At 36.2% G+C, this 20,659-nt stretch overlaps 1 pseudogene; it reads right to left on the reverse strand.

Moving 5' to 3' along the window:
• Positions 1-18,339: 18,339 nt before the first annotated feature.
• On the reverse strand, positions 18,340-18,957 carry LOC114398394 (annotated as a pseudogene).
• Positions 18,958-20,659: the final 1,702 nt, after the last annotated feature.

The following is a 20,659-nucleotide window of genomic DNA, read 5'->3' on the forward strand; positions in this document are numbered from 1 at the left end:
TATTAGGCACAAGTTAATATTAACTTTAGGTATATATTTGTAAATTTTAGGCACATGTAAATTTTTAGTTTTTGTAATATTAAATACTTCACACATAAATAAATAATTGTAATATTAGACACTTCACACACGTAAATTTATCTTTTTAGTATTATAATTTTGTATGTTATATAAAGATAATACAATTTTAAATAAATGAGTTGACAAGTTAATATTATTTGAGTTAATTATTTTTAGTTGGAATGCTATATATATTATTTGTTAGTTTTAGTTTGTAGGTTAATATTATTTGTTTTAGAAAATTTACGTGATTAAATATATGATACATTGTACATTATTATTATTTTTGTATTACACGTTATTTAAATAATTTTTTGCATTTCAATATTTGTTTATATTTTAATTTATTTGGTAGTCCATATTTTATTTAATTATTTATTTGTTAATTGTAGAATATATTATGTTATTTATTTAAATTTGTCTATGTGTATGTATTTGAAAGTATTTGTAGAATATATTTAAATTTTATTATTTGTATAATATATTTTGTTATCAAATAAACATATTTTGTTATTTATTTAAATTTGTCTTCGCATGTATTTTAATTTATCTATAGAATATATTCAAAATTATCCATTTTTATTTATTACAAATTTATTTATATATATATTTAATAACGTTTTTATAAATGTGCGTAGTTTTATTTATATTATCTACAAATAATGTATAAATTTTTTTGTGAATTTATTGTATTATATTTTATTTTGCAATATCAATGACATCTTCATCGTCATGTCCATCACATATTAAAATTAAGTCTGACCCGATCGATAGTGATGTGTTATGGATGCAACCTAAGCATGTTTCAGAACATGTTTGGAATGGGGAAGAAGATCGGAAATTACATATCAGACGAGTTGTCCCCACGTATCAAGGGGAAGAAGAAATTTCAGAGCAAATTTTTCCTTTTCGTCGACAATCTGGTTTTTACTGGATTATGAAGATGGGATACTTAAAAATAAATGCCTCATTAATTAGTGCTTTGATAGAAAGATGAAGGCCGTAAGCACATACGTTTCACATGAGATGCGGAGAGTGTACTATTACTCTCCAAGACGTCTCTGTATTGTTAGGTCTACGTGTGGATGGTTTACCATTAATCGGTCCAATAAATCTTAATTGGGCTGATTTATGTGAGGAATTATTGGGAGTCAGACCACAAGAAGGTGAAATTAAAGGTAGTGTAGTTAAATTAAGTTAGCTGGCTCACCATTCTGCACAAATAAATAACCACGACGACGAAGAACAAGTACGAAGGTTTGCTCGTGCATGGATACTAAGATTCATTGGATGTGTCTTGTTCGTTGACAAAAGCAGTAACAAAGTTTCGCTAAGGTACCTTCAATTTTTGCGTGACTTTGAAGACTGTAGCACATATGCATGGGGACCTGCCGTACTTGCTTTTCTATATAGAGAGATGTGCAGTGCCACCGATTATAAAACTAAATCAATCGAAGGTATGTGCATCTTACTACAAATGTAGGCATGAGAACAATGTCCAACCTTGGCTCCAAAGAGGACTCCTTCCCAAGTAGAAAATAAACCACTGAGGCACAGGTTAGTCATTTTTAAAAGCGTCTTTCATTTCAAAAGAATAAATGGTTTTAGGATATATTAAATTTTAATCTTTGTAGGTGGTTGCGACGTGGAAACCAACATATCGACAATGATGATGTGAGAGTTTTTCGTCGCAAGTTGGATATTATGAAACGTCATGAGGTAAGAACATGGTATTGTATTTGTAAAATAAAAAAATGATATGTGTTATTTAGCTAAAATGCTGACAATTATGTTGTTATATGCAGTTTGTGTGGGAGCCTTACACAACAACTGTTATATCATTGTTGCCTCCCATTTGTGTAGTCGGAAGTGTCGCGTGGTGCGCGGTGGTGCCACTAATTTGTTTCCAAGTTATTGAGTGGCACTAACCGGATAGAGTATTGAGACAATTTGGAATGCAACAACCAATTCCAAAGTCTCCTTCGCAACCCTTGAACATTCATGGCATAACACTAAAAGGGAAACATGACGAAAATTGGGGGCAATTGTTTGCCCCAATGATTGATCAGTGGAACAATCGCCATCCTTTTAGGGTCGACGCTTATCCCCGACAAGAGGGCCTATTGAGCTTTAACTCAGACTACATGGTCTGGTATAGGCGAAAGACAAAGATGTTTGTTGACCCACAAAATGCAAACACGACTACATTGGTATTTTTTAGTTTTTTTGAATATTTAACTTTAACATTTTTTTAATGATGCCCATTAATTTTCTGACCTTAATAATTGCAGGCTGAAGTTGTGGAGACATTACAATACATGGTGTCTCCTCAAGGGAGGAATACATGGACAGTTGATGATCTCGTGCCTTATGTGGAGAAAATTAAAATTTTATCTGAAGAGCAAGAGAGAATCACTAAGCCTGTGGCACATGGTCCTGCATCAGAGCGTCAATTTCCAACACAAGAACTTCACATTCTTCAGTCAAGTGTTGAAACTCAGGGCATAGGCAGACGAAGGGAGGCTGTTGAAGCGGAAGAATATTCCCAACAAATGGCGGAGCGTGGCCATGGAATGTATTACACGCCACAAACATTTGCTCAGTATCCGACACAGATGTATCAGTATCCTTTTCAGGGTCATCACACTAATACTTCTGCAAGCCAGCATTCGTACGGTGGTGTTGCGGAAAAACAACCTCATTTTTCATGGCCCACTATTGATGCAATCCTACCCCGCAAAGGCATTGGATAGAAAAACTCCAAGTAGATTGGGCCAGAGATGCAAGAGAAGGCCCTAGGGTTCTTATGAGCCTTAGGGTAGATTTCGGGCCCATGGGCTAAGTACGAGCCCACTTATCTTTATAAATATTAGATTAAGGTTTCATTATTTTTGGGCCTTGTGTTTAGGGCTCCATAATGTAGGTAGGGTACCCTAGAAATATAGGATTTTTCAGCCCTTGTATTTTGGGGCGCCTAGACTAGTTTTTGTATTAGGGGTAGTTTTGTAATTTCACATGCACTAAGTGGATATTTGATGTGTGTGGTTGGAAATAAATTTAATTGAATTGGTAGAAGCCCAATCCAATTAAATTTTAGAGGGGGAGGTGAGCATTTGCTTACTACACCCCATTGCCACATCATATAGTCACACTTTGTGCATGTCCTTCATTCTTTTCATGCCTCATGACACCTAAGCACACTTAGTGGAGAATCTTGGAATTGATCTTGGATTAGTGGGCTGAACCATAACTAAAATTCACTAATCATAATTAGTGAAATTTTGGCTCCAATGCTTGGCTCCACAAATTCAATTTCAAATTCAAGTGAAATTTGAATTTCCCTCCAATTTTGTGTGACACTTAGGCTATAAATAGAGGTCATGTGTGTGCATTTTTTTCAACTTTGATGATTTGAATATTAAACTTCAGATTTCAAAGCTCATTTAGAGCACAAAATTTCGTGCTCTTCTCTCCCTCTCCCTTCATTCATCTCCTTCTTCCTCCAAGCTCTTATCCATGGCCTCCTATGGTGGTGAGCTTCTTCTAGACTCATCTTCTCCTTGAAGAGGCGTCTCCTCTCTCTCTCTCCCTTTCTCCATTCCGCTGCCATTCATCTTCCAAGAAGCAAAGGAATCCATTGATGAAGAAGATCCTAGGCCTACAAGCTCCAATGGAGCTTGCATCAACTATGACCCCTTCACAACAATATCATGGCCCAATTCCAACACCTAATGCCCCATTAGGAACACAATGGAATGTACCGGGACCAATACATAATATGGGTGACTTATTAGGTGTTGATTTGCGTCACAAATTTTCTGCTGAGGCTGACGAAGAAGAAGCGGGGAGGCATCAGGGCAGAAGAAATCCTGATTGCCAAGCACGAAGATGAGATCGACCATGTGGCACATCCTCACGGCATCACGAACACCAAAATGAATGATTTGCATGTCTCCGTTTAAATAAATTGTTGTATATTTCTCATTTGAATTTCACACGTAATGTATGGTATTCAGTTGATTAAGGCTTACTAATGGATACAGTTTATGTCGCGTATCAAACTATAATAATAAATGAAGATAAAAAATAACTAAGGTAGAGAAAAGGAAATAACTAATGTTTCTAACTAACGATGAACACCAATGTCATATGTGCACTAAGGTAGACAAAAGAAAATAACTAATGTCACTCAACCTGGCTTGATCCACTCCATTTATTTCAACTTCTAAATGTAATTTTATTACATTAGATGCATATGAGTCTCGAGTAATTTTATTTCAACCCTAAACCCTAAACCCTAAGGCTTAAACCCTAAGCAATAAACCCTAAGACTTAGACACTAAACCCTTAACCCTAAATTCTAAACCATAAATCCTAAATCCTAAACCCAAAGGCTTAGACCCTAAACCCTAAACCCTAAGGCTTAGTCCCTAAACACTAAACCCTAAGACTTAGACACTAAACCCTAAACCTTAAACCCTAAACCCTTAACCATAAATTCTAAACGCTAAACCCTAAACCCTAAATCCTAAGGCTTAGACACTAAACCCAAACCCTTAAACCCTAAACCCTTAACCCTAAATTCTAAACACTAAACCCTAAACCCGAAACCTTAAGGCTTAGACACTAAACACTAAACCTTAAACCCTTAACCCTAAACCCTACAGCTTAGACACTAAACCCTAAACCTTAAACCTTAAACCATTAACCCTAAATTCTAAACACTAATACATAAACCCTAAGGAATAGACACTAAACCCTAAATCTTAAACCATAATCCCTTAACCCTAAATTTTAAACCATAAACCCTAAACCCTAAGGCTTAGACCCTAAACACTAAACCCTAAGACTTAGAAACTAAACCCTAAACCTTAAACCCTAAACCTTAAACCCTAAATTATAAACCCTAACCCTAAGGCTTTGACCATACACTAAATCCTAAACCTTAAACCCTAAACCCTAAATTATAAACCCTAAACCTTAAGGCTTAGACCCTAAACACTAAACCCTAAGACTTAGACACTAAACCCTAAACCTTAAACCATAAACCCTAAACACTAAATTCTAAACACTAAACCCTAAACCCTAAGACTTAGACCATAAACCCTAAATCTTAAACCCTAAACCCTTAACCATAAATCCAAAACCCTAACCCCTAAGACTTAATCACAAAACCCTAAACCCTAAGGCTTAGACCCTAAACCCTAATCCTTAAACCCTAAGGCTTAGGTGTTACTCTTTTGTGTTATTCTGTAGTGTTTAGGGTTTATTCTGTAATGTTTATTTTGTTGGGTTTAGTCCTTGTTCCAGATAGTCCATAATGACTAAGTCCATAGTTTGTCATTGTAGATAGTTAAAAAAAAAACTAAGGTAGAGAAAAGAAAATAACTAATGTTTCTAACTAACGATGAACACCAATGTCACTCAACCTGGATTGATCCACTCCATTTATTTCAACTTCTAAATGTAGTTTTATTTCATTAGATGCATATGAGTCTAGAATTTTTCCACCTTCCTGTTTACTCAGGGGTTACGGATTAGGGCTTATAGGTTATTGGTTAGGGCTTAGGGCGTTAAGTACAACATTCTACATAGTTCTCCTTTAGTATCAATTTCGAAAATAAGTAATGTATGAATTTGCTGACAAAAGTACACATTCAAAAATAAGTAACTGACGATTTTATTGAAGACCACAAAGTAAATACATTGAACAAAACCTAAATCAATACAAGTCACTCATCTAACATACATAAATCAATTAAATGAATTACTCCCACGGTCAGATTGTATTGGACATCGGCGCCTATTGTGCCCTTCTGCTCCACATCTACTACATTTTTGTCGGTGGTCAGATGGTTCGAGCCAATCCATCTCATTCCTTCTCCTTGTTGATTTTGGCCGACCTTTCGCACGAATTGTAGTTGGGTCAGGGATTAGTGTCCATGCCTCATCAGAAGGAGGAATTGCCGCTTCATTCCCAAGAGGCCACCAATGTGTGGAGTATGCTTTTAAGATGTGCTCATTCGTGTAAACAACATCTATATATTGGTAGTAGTTCATGCTCACGTAACCACAAGCTGCAATAAAGTGTGAAAATGGATAGTGAAGCACAGAATACCTTCTGCATTGACAATAATGGTCATTCAAGTTAACTGCCCACTTTTGTCCGCCACATTGCGTTACAGGGTTGAAGGTCTCCTCTACTTCAAACCTTGTGGAGTGGATATCATACACGCGAACGATGTGCGAACAAGCTTGTTCTTGATTTTTTCTAAGTTCTTTAACAAGCTTAGAACAATATACTTGTCCTTCATTTAATTTTCTTTGGGCTTGGCGACCACGATCAACAAAGTACTTTCGGCACCTGCTATATGTTGACTTGACCAACGCTGTTATGGGTATGTTGCGACAATCCTTCAACACCTTATTCACACATTCTGAGAGGTTGGTTGTCATGTGACCATATCTTCGTCCAGATGTATCGTAAACCATGCTCCATTTTTCTTTTGAAATGCGATCAATCCATGTTGCTATGGCTGGACTCAATTGACGAAATTTTTCTAAGTTTTGATCAAACACATGCTTGCAAGGAGTGTACGCTGCATCAAGTTTGTTACCATCAAAAGTTGTAGGTAGATATGAAACTAAAATTAATTTCATGTATAAAATAAACCTTACCCAATTTCTTGAACATCTCTTTTTGTTTCGCGTTGTTGAATTTGCGATTGAAATTGCTCGCTATGTGTCGGACGCAGTACACATGATAACCGTGGGGAGGTTGCCAACCAAGTGCTTCGTTAGCGATAACAGACTTTATACTCGCGTGACGATCATATATTAGACAAATTCCATTTTTATCTGTGACGTGTTCACGCAAATGGACCAAAAACCATGACCATGTTGTTAACGTCTCACCTTCGACCACGACGAATGCTAGAGGAAGAACACCACCATTTCCATCTTGTGATGTGGCCATTAACAGGGTCCCACGGTATTTCTCGTATAAATGTGTGCCGTCAACTTGTATGATTGGCTTACAGTACTTAAAAGCCTCTTTACATTGACCAAATGTCCAAAATACTCTATGAAACACACGATGTTCGCGACTCACGCTATTACCAACAATAAAATCGTCATGTAGTATTTGAAAATAAGAGCCAGGAGAATGATTTTGCATGTGTGTTAGCCATGACGAGAGTTTCACATACGACTCTTCCCAATCGCCATATTCAATTGCAATTGCCTTTTGTTTCGTCATCCATGCTTTTCTGTATGAAACCTTATAGGAAAATTCACTATTTATCCTTTCTTGAATCAAAGAAATTTTTATTGATGGATCTTCTCTGATCATGCATGTAATTCAAATAATAAAATAAAATAACAAATTAAAATAACAAATAACACAAAAGTAGGATAATATGAACATAAAAAACGTACCTACTACGCAAGTCGCAATTAAATCTGAATCAAGCTTCTCATGGTCTTGTGTCATAGTCATATTTAGACATGTGTGCGGTCCACCCCATTGTGTCACTTTCCATGCATCAGTTTTTTTAGATAAAATTGCCCTCATATAAAAAGGGCAAGAAGACTCTGCGCTGTTGTTGGGGCAACAAACGATATATTTGTGTGATTTCGTTTCAACAACCTTAAAACTTTGATGCACCTTCATCACATATTGTTTTAGTGCATTTTTGACCGCATCTTTATTGTCAAAGTCCATGCCAACATATAATTCTTGTCCAACATTAAAAGTCGTTGGCATGTCCAAATCACAAATGTTCTCCTCGTCCGGATGACTCCAATTGATATTATTATAATGCAAAACATCATTCCAAAATGGATTTTGAATTCCTGGTACACCTAATAATTTCAAAAAAAAAAATCACGTCAACAAACTACTTGTATTTAGTTACCATTAAATACAATTCTCATAAAAAGATAGATGTATTCAACTAATTTTGTATTTCATAAAATTTACCTTCAGTTGGATGAACAATTGAAACTGGTTCAACGATGTCGGTGACTTCATCGTTTGTATTAGATATTCCATCAACACTATCATCTTCATCGAAAGACTCTTCAACGTATGAGTTAGACGCAAGATAATCATCATCATCATCATGTAAATTGCTTATATTTCTTGACAGTTCCGACTCATGATGAGATACATTATGTCCGCATGACGTAACAGAATTTGCAGCATGAAACATAGAACCACCAGCAACATCCTTTTCTACGTACAATTCTAGAACTAACATTTGTTGTTGTTGTTGAAAACTTTCGATCATAGTTTCAATATCTTCGTCATCACAAATTTGCAACGCAACATATTTTCCTGAAACTAAAAATCTACAACTTATAGTAGAAATAATCTCATTATTTTCTAACTTTACCTTATCTCCAATTTTTTTTCAAAGCATTGAAACTAATTCCGCGTTTAATCTGAATCGCCTTTTTACTGCTTTCAAATATTATACCATCATTGTCTTCATATACTCTTCCGTTGAAATATAACACTGTAATAATTGAATTCATGATATACCTACATGAACAAAATTAAAAATAATTAATCATAGCAACAGTAGTTTTAAAATAAATAAGTGTATTTACTTGCTTCATCTACTAACTTAAACTTAAACTTAAAATTAAACATAAACTTAAACTTAACTTAAAATTAAACATAAACTTAAACTTAAACTACAGATTAAAATTTCATTCTAACTTCAAAAAACTAGAAGGGAATCAGGTAATTATTTGTAAGGCTTGTCCACCCATGAACAAAGGCTTGTAAATAATTAAACATTATTAAAAAATAACTTCAAAGTAAAAAACCTAATTACAAAAATTAATAGGCTTAAACTTCACGTTAAAATTTGTTTCTAAATAAAACTATTATTACTTCAATTAAATATTTTGTGAATGATAAAAATAAAAAATTTATTTGCTTCCTCTATTAAACTTAAGGTAGACATTGATACGTCATTCTAACAAAAAAATTATTACTCCAATTAAATAATTCAAAAAAAATCCCTTAACTTTAAAAACTTGAAGAGTCACCTCTAAATATTTTTAACTCACAAATAGCATCAACAAAATTTTATAACCGGAAGGGTCACATGTCAAATTTCTAAGCTACAAAAACCATGGACAAAGAGGATTACAAATAATTACTCATACTAATTTTAAAATAAGAATTCTAATTCAAAAAATTAATACACTTAAACTTTACCTTCAAATTTTAGTCTAACAAAAAAAATTATTGCTTCAATTAAATATTTTGTCAATGATACAAATAAAAATATTTATTTGCTTGCTCTATTAAACTTAAACTACACATCCATACTTTATTCTAAAAAGAATTACTCTAATTAAATAATTTATGAAAAATTCTTCAACTTCAAAAAAATTTCAGACACAAAATGGAAGGGTTATAAATGGAAGGGTTACACTTAAAAAAATTTCAGACACAAAAACCATAAAAAAAGGCTTACAGATAATTACTGCTAATAATTTTTAAATAAAAAATCTAATTCAAAAAATTAATACACTTAAATTTGAGCTTCAAATTTGATTCTAACCACAAAATTTATTACTTCAAAATAAAAAATTTGTACATGATAAATAAACAAAAGGAAAGAAGGCTTTCTTTAAATAAATACAAAATATCCTTACTATAGAATCAACAAACTTCAAGCAAAATGAAAGCCTTTCTTTCTCTCTTCACACTACTTTGTTATTCTCTTCAGTGTCAAATTTTGCAAGTGCTGAGTGTCAAATTTTGCAAGTGCTCTATTTAAAGAAAATTTACACCAAAGCTGAAGCATGCATGTGATCTGCAACGTAAATTTACACGCCATTAAAGCAAAATTGTATGCATGTGACCTCCTGCATGCCTAGCCTGAATGCCCTAACCTGTAACCTGCAATGCATGTGACCTGCTGCATGCCTAGCCTGAATGCCCTAACCTCCTGCAATGCAAGAATAGTGCCCTAGCTAGAAGGCTGATTCACGTCCACCTTGGTCACGCAGGAGCCAATGGCGGGACTGTCCACGTTGGCACATGTCCCGCCATTGGTATTGGCGGCATGGGGTGTATCGCTGCTGGCGGCACCCAGCCATGTCAGCACCATTCTCGTCACTGCTGATGGCGGTACGCGTTTCTCGCCAGTACTGCTGGCGGCATCCATGGTAAAACAGACCTCTTCCGGAAATACTTAGAAAAGAGACTTCTTTACATAAATAATTTGTAAAGATGACCCTCTACAATAAATTTGTCTTTTAAAGTCGCATCCCAAGTTTTGAAAGACAACTTGTGTCCAATATTTTATCACATAAACCTACGCATGCTTTAAGGCTTTTTAATTTATGATGTTCATTTTGTTAAGGTTTATTCGCACTTATATTCTTAGTATAAACCTTAGATTGATATTCCCGAAAATAATGACTCTAACGTTTCAATTTCAAGCATTTAATGAAAAGGAAAAAATTGTGTATAAATTCAACCCATAATCAGAAGCAACCCGAATGTCGAGACATGGTACTAAAGGAGAAAGGGAGTTGCTACGTGCACCCAGCATTATTGCTGGGGAACCCAGCAAACAGTGAAGTGGCAAAATTGCCCTTCAATAATTCTTCTTCCGGAAGAAGTATTTCCGTAAACTTTTCGGAAAAAGCTTTTCCGGAAAGTTTCCGGAAAAAGACTTCTTCCGGAAAAAGAATTTGGGAATTCCGGAAGTACTCACAAACTTCGTCCGGAAGATCGTCATCCGGAAACTTCCGGAAGAACCTTCTTCCGGAAACTTCCGGAAGAACCTTCTTCCGGAACTGAACTTTTTTTTAAAAAAAATTATTTGATAATATAATTTACTTTTAATGGATAAACTAAATTATAAAATAATTAATATTATTATACATAAATAATTAAATAATTAGTGAACGTATGTAACGAAATAAGAATTTTCATTTTATAATAATAAGTAAAAATAAAATAATATTTAATGCGTATGTAATGACGATTTTGCCCTTGTGTAATTTTCTTTAAATTAATGCGTAAACGCTTCTTTCTACTGCGCTTTCGCTTTCTTCGCTTCTTTTTACTGCCTTTCGCTTTCTTCTGCTTTGTTTCTTCCGGTTGCTTTGTTTCTTCCGGTTGCGCTTTCGCTATTTTGGTGGTGGTCCCGTGAAGTATTTAGAGATTTGGTGGTCCTGTGTTCGGTATTTGAAGTTTTGTTAGTGGTTGTTCTTCCTATTTTGTCGGAGGTACGCTTTTATGGGTATTTTTTTTCTTTTCCGGCTACTTTTTAGAGAAGAAAAGTAGTAAAAAAATGTGTATCCGGAAGAAATTTTAGGCACTGAGGCCTTTTCCGGAAGAAGATTTGCCGGAAAACACTTCCGGAAGACCTTCTTCCGGAAGTTATTGAGGCCTATTCCGGAAGAAGTGGTTCCGGAAAACACTTCCGGAAGCACTTCTTCCGGAATGGGCCTCAGAAACTTCCGGAAGAAGGTCTTCCGGTAGTTTCTAAGGCCCATTCCGGAAGAAGTGCTTCCGGAAGTGTTTTCCGGAAACACTTCTTCCGGAATAGGCCTCAGTAACTTCCGGAAGACCTTCTTCCGGAAGTTACTGAGGCCCATTCTGGAAGAAGTGCTTCCGGAAGTGTTTTCCGGAACCACTTCTTCCGGAATAGGCCTCAGTAACTTCCGGAAGAAGGTCTTCCGGAATGTTAAATTATTAGCATTTTTTTTTTATTTCTGTTTTATAATTTATATATATATATATATATATATATATATATATATATATATATATATATATATATATATATATTTCTGTTTTATAATTTTTTGTATTTCTGTTTTATATATGTTGTGGATTATTGATTTAATTAGGTATAATGGTATAATATTAAATGATTTAGGTAACTTAAATGTATAATGGTACAAAAATGTTTTATTAGTTGTTTATTATAGTGATAAGTTTAGTTTAAGTAAATAATGTAGTTATAAATTTAGAATATAGTGATAATTTTAATATAGTCGTGTATGATGCATATGTCCTATTAATATGTTTGTTATTTAAGGTGTAGTAAATTTTTGGATGTGGTTATATGATAATTTGAATGTACTTGTGTATGATGCATATGTCCTTAAGATGGACGAAGATCAATGGAGGTATGACTTTGCGATATCACAAGAAGTTCATATGGATTATGATTATGATAATCAAGAAGAATGTGGAGTGAATGAACCACATGTCGATTGTTCAAATGCTTTTAATACATCTCAGGTAATCATAAATAATTTGAGTCATTGGTTGAATTGATGGTTTGTATGAAAATTAATGTGTTAGGGTTGCGTTGTAGGTATTCGCTACTCGAGATGATATTTTGCAATGGGCTCGAACAGTTGCCCATGAAAATGGATTTGTTGCAGTGATTATGAGATCTGACACAGAGACCGGTAGCAGAGGAAGAAGTTCATTTGTGTTAATTGGGTGTGAAAGGAGTGGTACGTACAAGTGTAGAAATAAAGAATTCGTTAGAAAAGACACCGGGAGTAGGAAATGTGGTTGTCCCTTCAGGCTTCGTGGGAAACCAGTGCGTGGAGGGGAAGGTTGGATGGTGAAGTTGATCTGTGGGATTCATAATCATGAATTGGCGAAGTCCTTAGTTGGACATCCATACGCCGGGCGATTGACTAAGGAAGAAAAGAAAATTATTGCTGATATGACAAAGTCGATGGTGAAACCGAAAAACATCTTGCTAACGTTGAAGGAACACAATGCCAACAGTTACACCACGATAAAGCAAATTTACAATGCAAGAAGTGCATATCGTTCTTCAATAAGAGGAGCTGATACCGAAATGCAGCATCTGATGAAGCTTCTCGAACGTGATCAATACATTCATTGGCATAGATTGAAGGATGAAGTTGTGGTGCGTGATCTGTTTTGGTGTCACCCAGATGCAGTAAAGTTATGCAATGCATGTCATCTGGTGTTTTTTATAGACAGTACCTACAAAACAAACAGGTACAGACTCCCACTACTTGACTTTGTTGGAGTGACACCAACGGCGATGACATTCTCTGCTAGGTTTGCATATCTGGAGGCTGAGCGTGTTAATAATATTGTATGGGCTTTGGAACGATTTCGAGGCCTATATTTAAGACACGATCGCCTCCCTCTTGTTATTGTCACTGACAGAGACCTAGCACTGATGAATGTAGTGAAAACTGTGTTTCCCGAGTCTACTAATTTGTTGTGCAGGTTTCATATCGATAAGAATGTGAAGGCGAAGTGCAAATCTTTAATCGGGGAAAAAAATGCGTGGGACTATGTAATGGATAACTGGGGTACTTTGGTTGATTGTCCGTCCGAATACGAGTTCCATGAGTCATATCAGAAGTTTCAAGTTGCTTGTTCGCCTTGGCCGATGTTCGTTGACTATGTTAACGACACATGGATTATCCCCCACAAGGAAAATTTTATTACAGCATGGACGAATAAGGTCATGCACCTAGGCAACACAACAACAAACAGGTATTAACAACTGATTTTATTTGTTAGTAACGATTAATATTAAATGGTATTTAATTGTTGTATATTTTCATGTTTGTTGTGTATTTTAAATGTAGGGTTGAATCAGCTCATTGGGCTCTCAAAAGAGTACTACAAAATAGCGTTGGAGACCTATGTAGTGTTTGGGATGCCATGAACAACATGATCACGCTGCAACACGTCGAAATTAAAGCATCATTTGAAACCAGTACGCATGTGGTTGGCCATGTATATAAAAAAACCTTATACAAGAGGCTTCTTGGGATGGTTTCGAGGGATGCTTTAAATCAGATTGCTTCTGAGATTGACCGTCTACGTTATCTCAACAACAATCTCTCTTCTTGTGGTTGTGTGATGAGAAGCACGCACGGGCTTCCTTGTGCATGTGAGCTTTCTAGGTATACTGCTAGCAGCATCCCATTGGAGTCAGTCCATCTTTTTTGGAGGAGACTTTGCTTTTCAGACCAAGGGTTATGTGAGACGGAAGTCACCATCAAGGAAGAAATAGAGGTCATATCTAAAAGGTTTGATGAACTTGATGTGGCTGGCAAAGTAAATCTGAAGAGTAAACTTCGAGAAATCGCATACCCTGATCATAACTCTATGTGCCCTCCTCCATCAAAGGTGAACACTAAAGGTGCACCGAAGAAACCGATGAAAAGAAGTCAAACATCCACAAAGCGTGATCCGTCTTACTGGGAGTATGTTGATGCTTTTCATTCTGTTCAAAGCAGCAACTCTCCAGTGAAACGAAGTGCATCATGTTCTCAACCGCGTCAGCCAACAAGGATCATCCCGATGTTGGATCAATTTGCGTCATTCTTTCAAGGTTTCATTCGTGACGTTGTGGATGTGAAAGCGGACGGTAACTGTGGATATCGGTCCATTGGCGCTTTATTAGGTATGGGGGAAGATTCGTGGCCGTTAGTGCGTAATGAATTGCTTAAAGAACTTGGCAGGTGGTCGCATGAGTACATGAACCTCTTCGGTGGCACAGAGAGATTTGAACAATTAAAGTTGTCCCTACTTGTTGATGGATTTTCAAAGGTATGTTTTTAGGTTAATTTTTTTTAATAACAATGTTTAAATTACTTACATGTGTATATTTGGTTCATTCAGGTTAGTGTGGACAAGTGGATGGATATAACAGACATGGGATATGTGATTGCTTCACGGTATAACGTAATCCTTGTATCGTTGTCCCAACAACAAAGCATGACATTTTTCCCTCTTAGAAGTCAACCACCACCTGACTCTTCTGGCCACCGCATCATATGTGTCGGTCACGTGTTTGGAAATCATTTTGTTCAGGTACATTGAATATTGTTAGTGTAACAATTATGCAATGACTTCGCTTGTTCGTTTGGCACGGTCAGCGCATGATATAATGTTTGTTCATGTACAACAGGTTTATTTGAAAGACCATTGTCCGTTGCCGCCCCCAGCGCTGTTGTGGTCAACCAATTGTTATTCTCAGGCAAAGCAATGGGCAATTCCATATATTAGTAGAATGCAGGAATACACAAGCTTGATGTCATTCAAAACACACTATGTAGACCTAAATGAAGACTAAACATTCATTGTTTATTTATTTGTATTCATTATGCGATATAATTCATTGTAACCCGTCACTAACCAATTAATATTATCAACTACTCGTTTGGTTAAGCAAGGAAATTGTTGGTCCAACAAAAATCATTTACGCGTACAACATACATCATTGTCATAATTGACAACACATAATGACATGCATGCGTATTACAGTTTGAGCGTGACAACACATTGGTTGACTTCAGTACACATTTTGAAACTAGCAGTCGCTCGACAACACATTGGTTGACTTGACTACACATTAGCGACAACACATTGGCTGACTTGACTACACATTTACGCGTGTCTATTTTTTTTGTAAACAAAGTTAAACAAAGGCTCGGTCACAACCATCTATATATATGGCAGACTAGGCTACTAAATCACACATTATCTTGCTTTCAAATAATCTCCCAACTGATACACAAACTATGGCATTTCTAGGAGAAACTAGTAGTCAGACGATTGTCAACTCAAGGTTGGCTTTCATTTATCCAAATGGATCGATTATTCACAATGATACTGGGGTTTACTTCCAAACTTCAACTCCGGTGCCCATTCGAGTACCAAATAGGTGTGATTTTGCAAGCCTAAAAACCAGAATACACAATACCCTTCAGCTATCCGACAAACAATTTTTGGATGAAATTCACTACCGGAAGCCATTCACCGATACAGGTAACCAAATTCGCTTTGAGTGTATCAAATTGATAAATGATGACGATGTCAACACAATGTTAATGTGTAATGATCAATTTTCTTGTGTTGGTCCGATTGAGTTATTATGCACCGTTGGAAGAACACCAGATGGAATAATAAACTTACTTGAACGCACTATGCCTCGTATTCATGACGCGATCCTGTATTACAACGACAAATGGAACATGCCACCGCAGAACAAATTTGTTGGTTGCGCGTTCACAGGAAAAAATCCTAAGAAATTTCAAATTCCTTCAACATGTACCATCGATGAACTGAAGAATTTAATTAAGCAAGTTGCACCTAAAGGGATTCCCCCTCTTGGAATTCACAAATCACAAACGGTAAGACGATTATTTTTCCGCCAACCAGCTCGGTTTGAGTATTCAGATACGGTTATAAAATATGAAATAAATGAGCTGATCACCAACGAAGAACTGCTGAAGGTGTTAGTACAATCTAACTACTGGAAAAAATATGGACCAATAGAAATTTTAGTTGTCTTTACTAAATATGTTGAAGACGAGGTCAGTGGGACGTCGCTAAACAACTGAATGTCATGTTTAATTTTTTGTTTTTTCGTTGATGTAACCTTTATATGTTTATGGCGTGTTTAATTCCCATAATAAAGTTGAATGCGTTGTTTCAGTGGTCCAAAAATTTAATTGTTAAAAGGGTTCATTTCGTATTTTTTTGGATTTTGAGGCTTTGTTTTGACGTGTTAGTTGACGGAACTGGGGAACGGGACTATTTTTTTTGGATTCTTTAACGTCCAAACATGAGAAATGGCCGCCCTCCGTTGTCTCAGGGCACTGGCACACCCACGCAAAAAAATCCCAAACATGGGTACTTGAACATGGAAAAAGGGTTCATTTCCTATTTTTTTGGATTTTGAGGCTTTGTTTTGACGTGTTAGTTGACGGAACCATGGAACGGGACTATTTTTTTTGGATTCTTTGACGTCCAAACATGAGAAATGGCCGCCCTCTGTTGTCTCAGGGCACTGGCACACCCATGCAAAAAAATCCCAAACATGGGTACTTGAACATGGAAAAAGGGTTCATTTCCTATTTTTTTGGATTTTGAGGCTTTGTTTTGACGTGTTAGTTGACGGAACTGGGGAACGGGACTATTTTTTTTGGATTCTTTGACGTCCAAACATGAGAAATGGCCACCCTCCGTTGTCTCAGGGCACTGGCACACCCACGCAAAAAAATCCCAAACATGGGTACTTGAACATGGAAAAAAGATTCATTTATGTAATTCTTACAAACAAAACTCATGATTCTAAAAACTTATGTTTTTTATGTAATTCTTACAAACATGGAAAAAGGGTTCATTTATGTAATTCTTACAAACATGGGTACTTGAACATGGAAAAAAGGTTCACTTATGAATCATTAATCATTTTAAAAACTTTTATTTTTTATGTAATTCTGACAAACAAAACTCATGATTCTAGGTTCCCTTTTTTTAAAAATAAATTTAAAACAACCGTAAACTTCGCTTAAGGACCACAAACAATCGGAATAACAAACTATATTATAAAATAATAAACTGTGCAAAACACGTCAACTATATTAAACAAAAACTGTAATAATTACAAATATTCATGTCAACTACAACACAACAAAATAAATACAATGATCAATGGTCCGTGCGGCGTCTCTGACGAGCCCTGACTGCCCCATCAGCACTGGGTCCCCCTCTCGCGATCGTCAGGCAGTCCTGCATAATGTCATATAACTCTGTGCCTGCAGTGACTATCCTAAGGTTGAGCACACGCTCCAACCTCTGTGCAATCGCCTCATATCCCTCGTAATCATCCTGTCAAAGTCAGTAAAAACATTTATTATGAAATTAAAAATAAACAACAACTCATAAAACATTAAACGCGCAAATAATCTTACCACATATGGAGGGGGGTCAAATGCCACTGGAACCTGGGGGCTGGGCGGCTGTATGTAGTCCTCAGGGTCTGCAGCTGGTGCATCCCTCTGCTGGTCAGCTGCCTGGGTCGGTGTCATGAAAGGGTGAGATATGCGGAAAAACCACTCAATGTAATCCGCAGATACCTGCCCAGGCACTAAACAAGGCTAACCCGCAGGTAGTAAGTGATCCGCAAACTCCATCCACCTGTCATCTATCTGATCCTGTGACAATCGTGCACTAACAGGCGGCGGAGGGATGCTCTGGATGTAACCGAACTGGCGTACCACCCTCTCCGGTCGAACTGTGACGATCATAGGACCCCATCTGAGCTGACCCTGGAACGATGAAATCTCCTGAAACGCCCTAACACCCCGATGCTCCGTGTACGGCAACCAGGACACATATGTGACGGTCAAACCATCACAACGTGCCCTGTAGGGTGCTCCTGTGATGCCCTTCATGTGCGCCTTCGACGTCAACCACCGGGAAGCACGTGGGGACGTCTCTTGGTATGTATCGTCAGTCACGCACTGATGCACACTAGGGAAGTGCTCATAGATCCAGCACTACACAATAATTGAGGTTAACATAACATAAAAACATGTTTAAATCATAATCGAACCTAACATATTAATAAACACAAAATTTACCTGAAGTAGCGTCAAGTACCCCGCAAGCTGTCGGGTGGTGGTCCTACAAGCCTCATCTAACTGGTCGTACATATGAACCAGCGCGGCAACCCCCCAAGCGTAACCACCACTATGAGCGAGGTCCCGGAAAGCGTCAAGGTGGACCACATGCACGTATGTTGCACTCTTATTAGCAAAAAGAGTGCAACCGACAAGGTGCAGCAGATAAGCGCGAGCTGCGACAATCCACCGCCGGGCCTGACATCTGGTCTCATAAATGTCACGAACCCATCCTAATCGTACATATGCTCCACGTGTGAGTGTTGTCTCGGCTTTGGCCTCCTCCGCAGACACTTCCAGCAACTCCGTGAGCAAGAATCTGGCCTCCTCCGTAGAAAGAGCGTGGAAACTGTGCAAGGCGCCAGTGATGGGCAAATGTAGAATGGACGACACATCATCCAATGTGATCGTCAGCTCTCCTACTGGAAGGTGGAAGGTGCTTGTCTCACTGTGCCACCTCTCCACAAATACGGATATAAGTCCAGGATCGCCAGTAATAACTGAACAATCTATCAGTGGACTTAATCCTGTGGCAGCCACCAGGCCTTCAATCTCAGGCACTGGCCTCCCAATCAGTGTCACCTTCCTCCCATGTGACACTAACTTCAAATCAGGACGTTCCTGATTTGAAGTACAAATTATACAATTATTAAAAAAAATTAATCATAAACAAATAAATAAACAATGACAAATAATTAACAAATAAAAATACCTGTCCACTCCACACGGCATGTGCAACATGCTCGGCAAATGATGTGAGCACTAACGGGTCACGTGGACCACCAGGGAATCCCTCTGCAGCATCATCACCATCTGACCCCTCACCACTATCAGCACCCTGTGCGTCCGCACGCATCTCAGGTGCCTCCGTAGGCTGCTCAGGGACATCATCAGTCATGTCAGCGACGTCCTCAGCCATATCACGTCCCTCCGTAGTCATCTGATGAACGCGTAGCCTACGGGCTGAGGCAGTAGGCCTACGCCTCTCGGGAACATCGCCAACATCCTCGTCAGCAGTTCTATCTCTGCCTACAACTCTACCTATGGCACGACCTAAACCTCGTGTTCTGGCCATGATCTGTAAATCATGTCCAACACGTATTTTTTTCGGTCAAAATATACACAATTTTCTTTATAAAAAATCAACTTTATTTATAAACAAATAAGACTAACTTAAATCAAATTATTTTCACACATACACGACCTAATTTTTAAAAAAAAATTAAACAACTTCATTTATATAAAAAAAACAACTAATGTAAAATAAAATTATTAATAAACATGCACAACTTAATTTTTTTTAAAAAAATTAAACAACTTCATTTATAAAAAAAAACACAACTAATATAAAAATAATTCATTACTAAACATCCACAACTTAATTTTTAAAAAAAATTAAACAACTTCATTTATAAAAAAAAACACAACTAATGTAAAAAAAATTAATTAGTAAACATCCAACTCTTAATTTAAAAAAAAATAAGAAACTTCATTTCTAAAAAAAAACACAACTAAATTACTTAGTAAACATCAACAAGTTAATTTTTTTTAAAAAAAAATAAACAACTTCATTTATAAAAAAAAAACACAACTAATATAAAAATAATTCATTACTAAACATCCACAACTTAATTTTTTAAAAAAATTAAACAACTAATGTAAAAAAAATTATTTAGTAAACATCCACAATTTTTTTAGTAAATAAAATACTTCATTTATAATAAAATAAACTAATTAATTATAAAAAATTAGTATTTTTATAAAACTTCCAAAACACACAACTTTAATTATAAAAATAGACAACTTCATTTTTAAAGAAAAAACACTAATTTAAAAAAAAACAATAAACAAAAACAAACACAACTACTTTTATAAAAAAAAATTAATTTACAAATTAATATTTAGTAAAAATACACAATTTAAATTATAAACAAAATATGACATCAAAAACCCAAACTTCATTTTTCATAAAATCTAAAAAACAAAATAACCAAAATAAATAAAATAATTCATTTAAAAAAAAACAAAACAATTTCTGTTTAAAAAAATTTAAAAAAAAACACAAAAAAAAAACAAAAAAAGCACTTCCGGAAGAAGTGGTTCTTCCGGAAAGGTCTTTCGGAACTTTAAA

This window comes from Glycine soja, chromosome 19 (genome assembly GCF_004193775.1).
Source record: "Glycine soja cultivar W05 chromosome 19, ASM419377v2, whole genome shotgun sequence".
Classification (NCBI taxonomy): Eukaryota; Viridiplantae; Streptophyta; class Magnoliopsida; order Fabales; family Fabaceae; genus Glycine; species Glycine soja.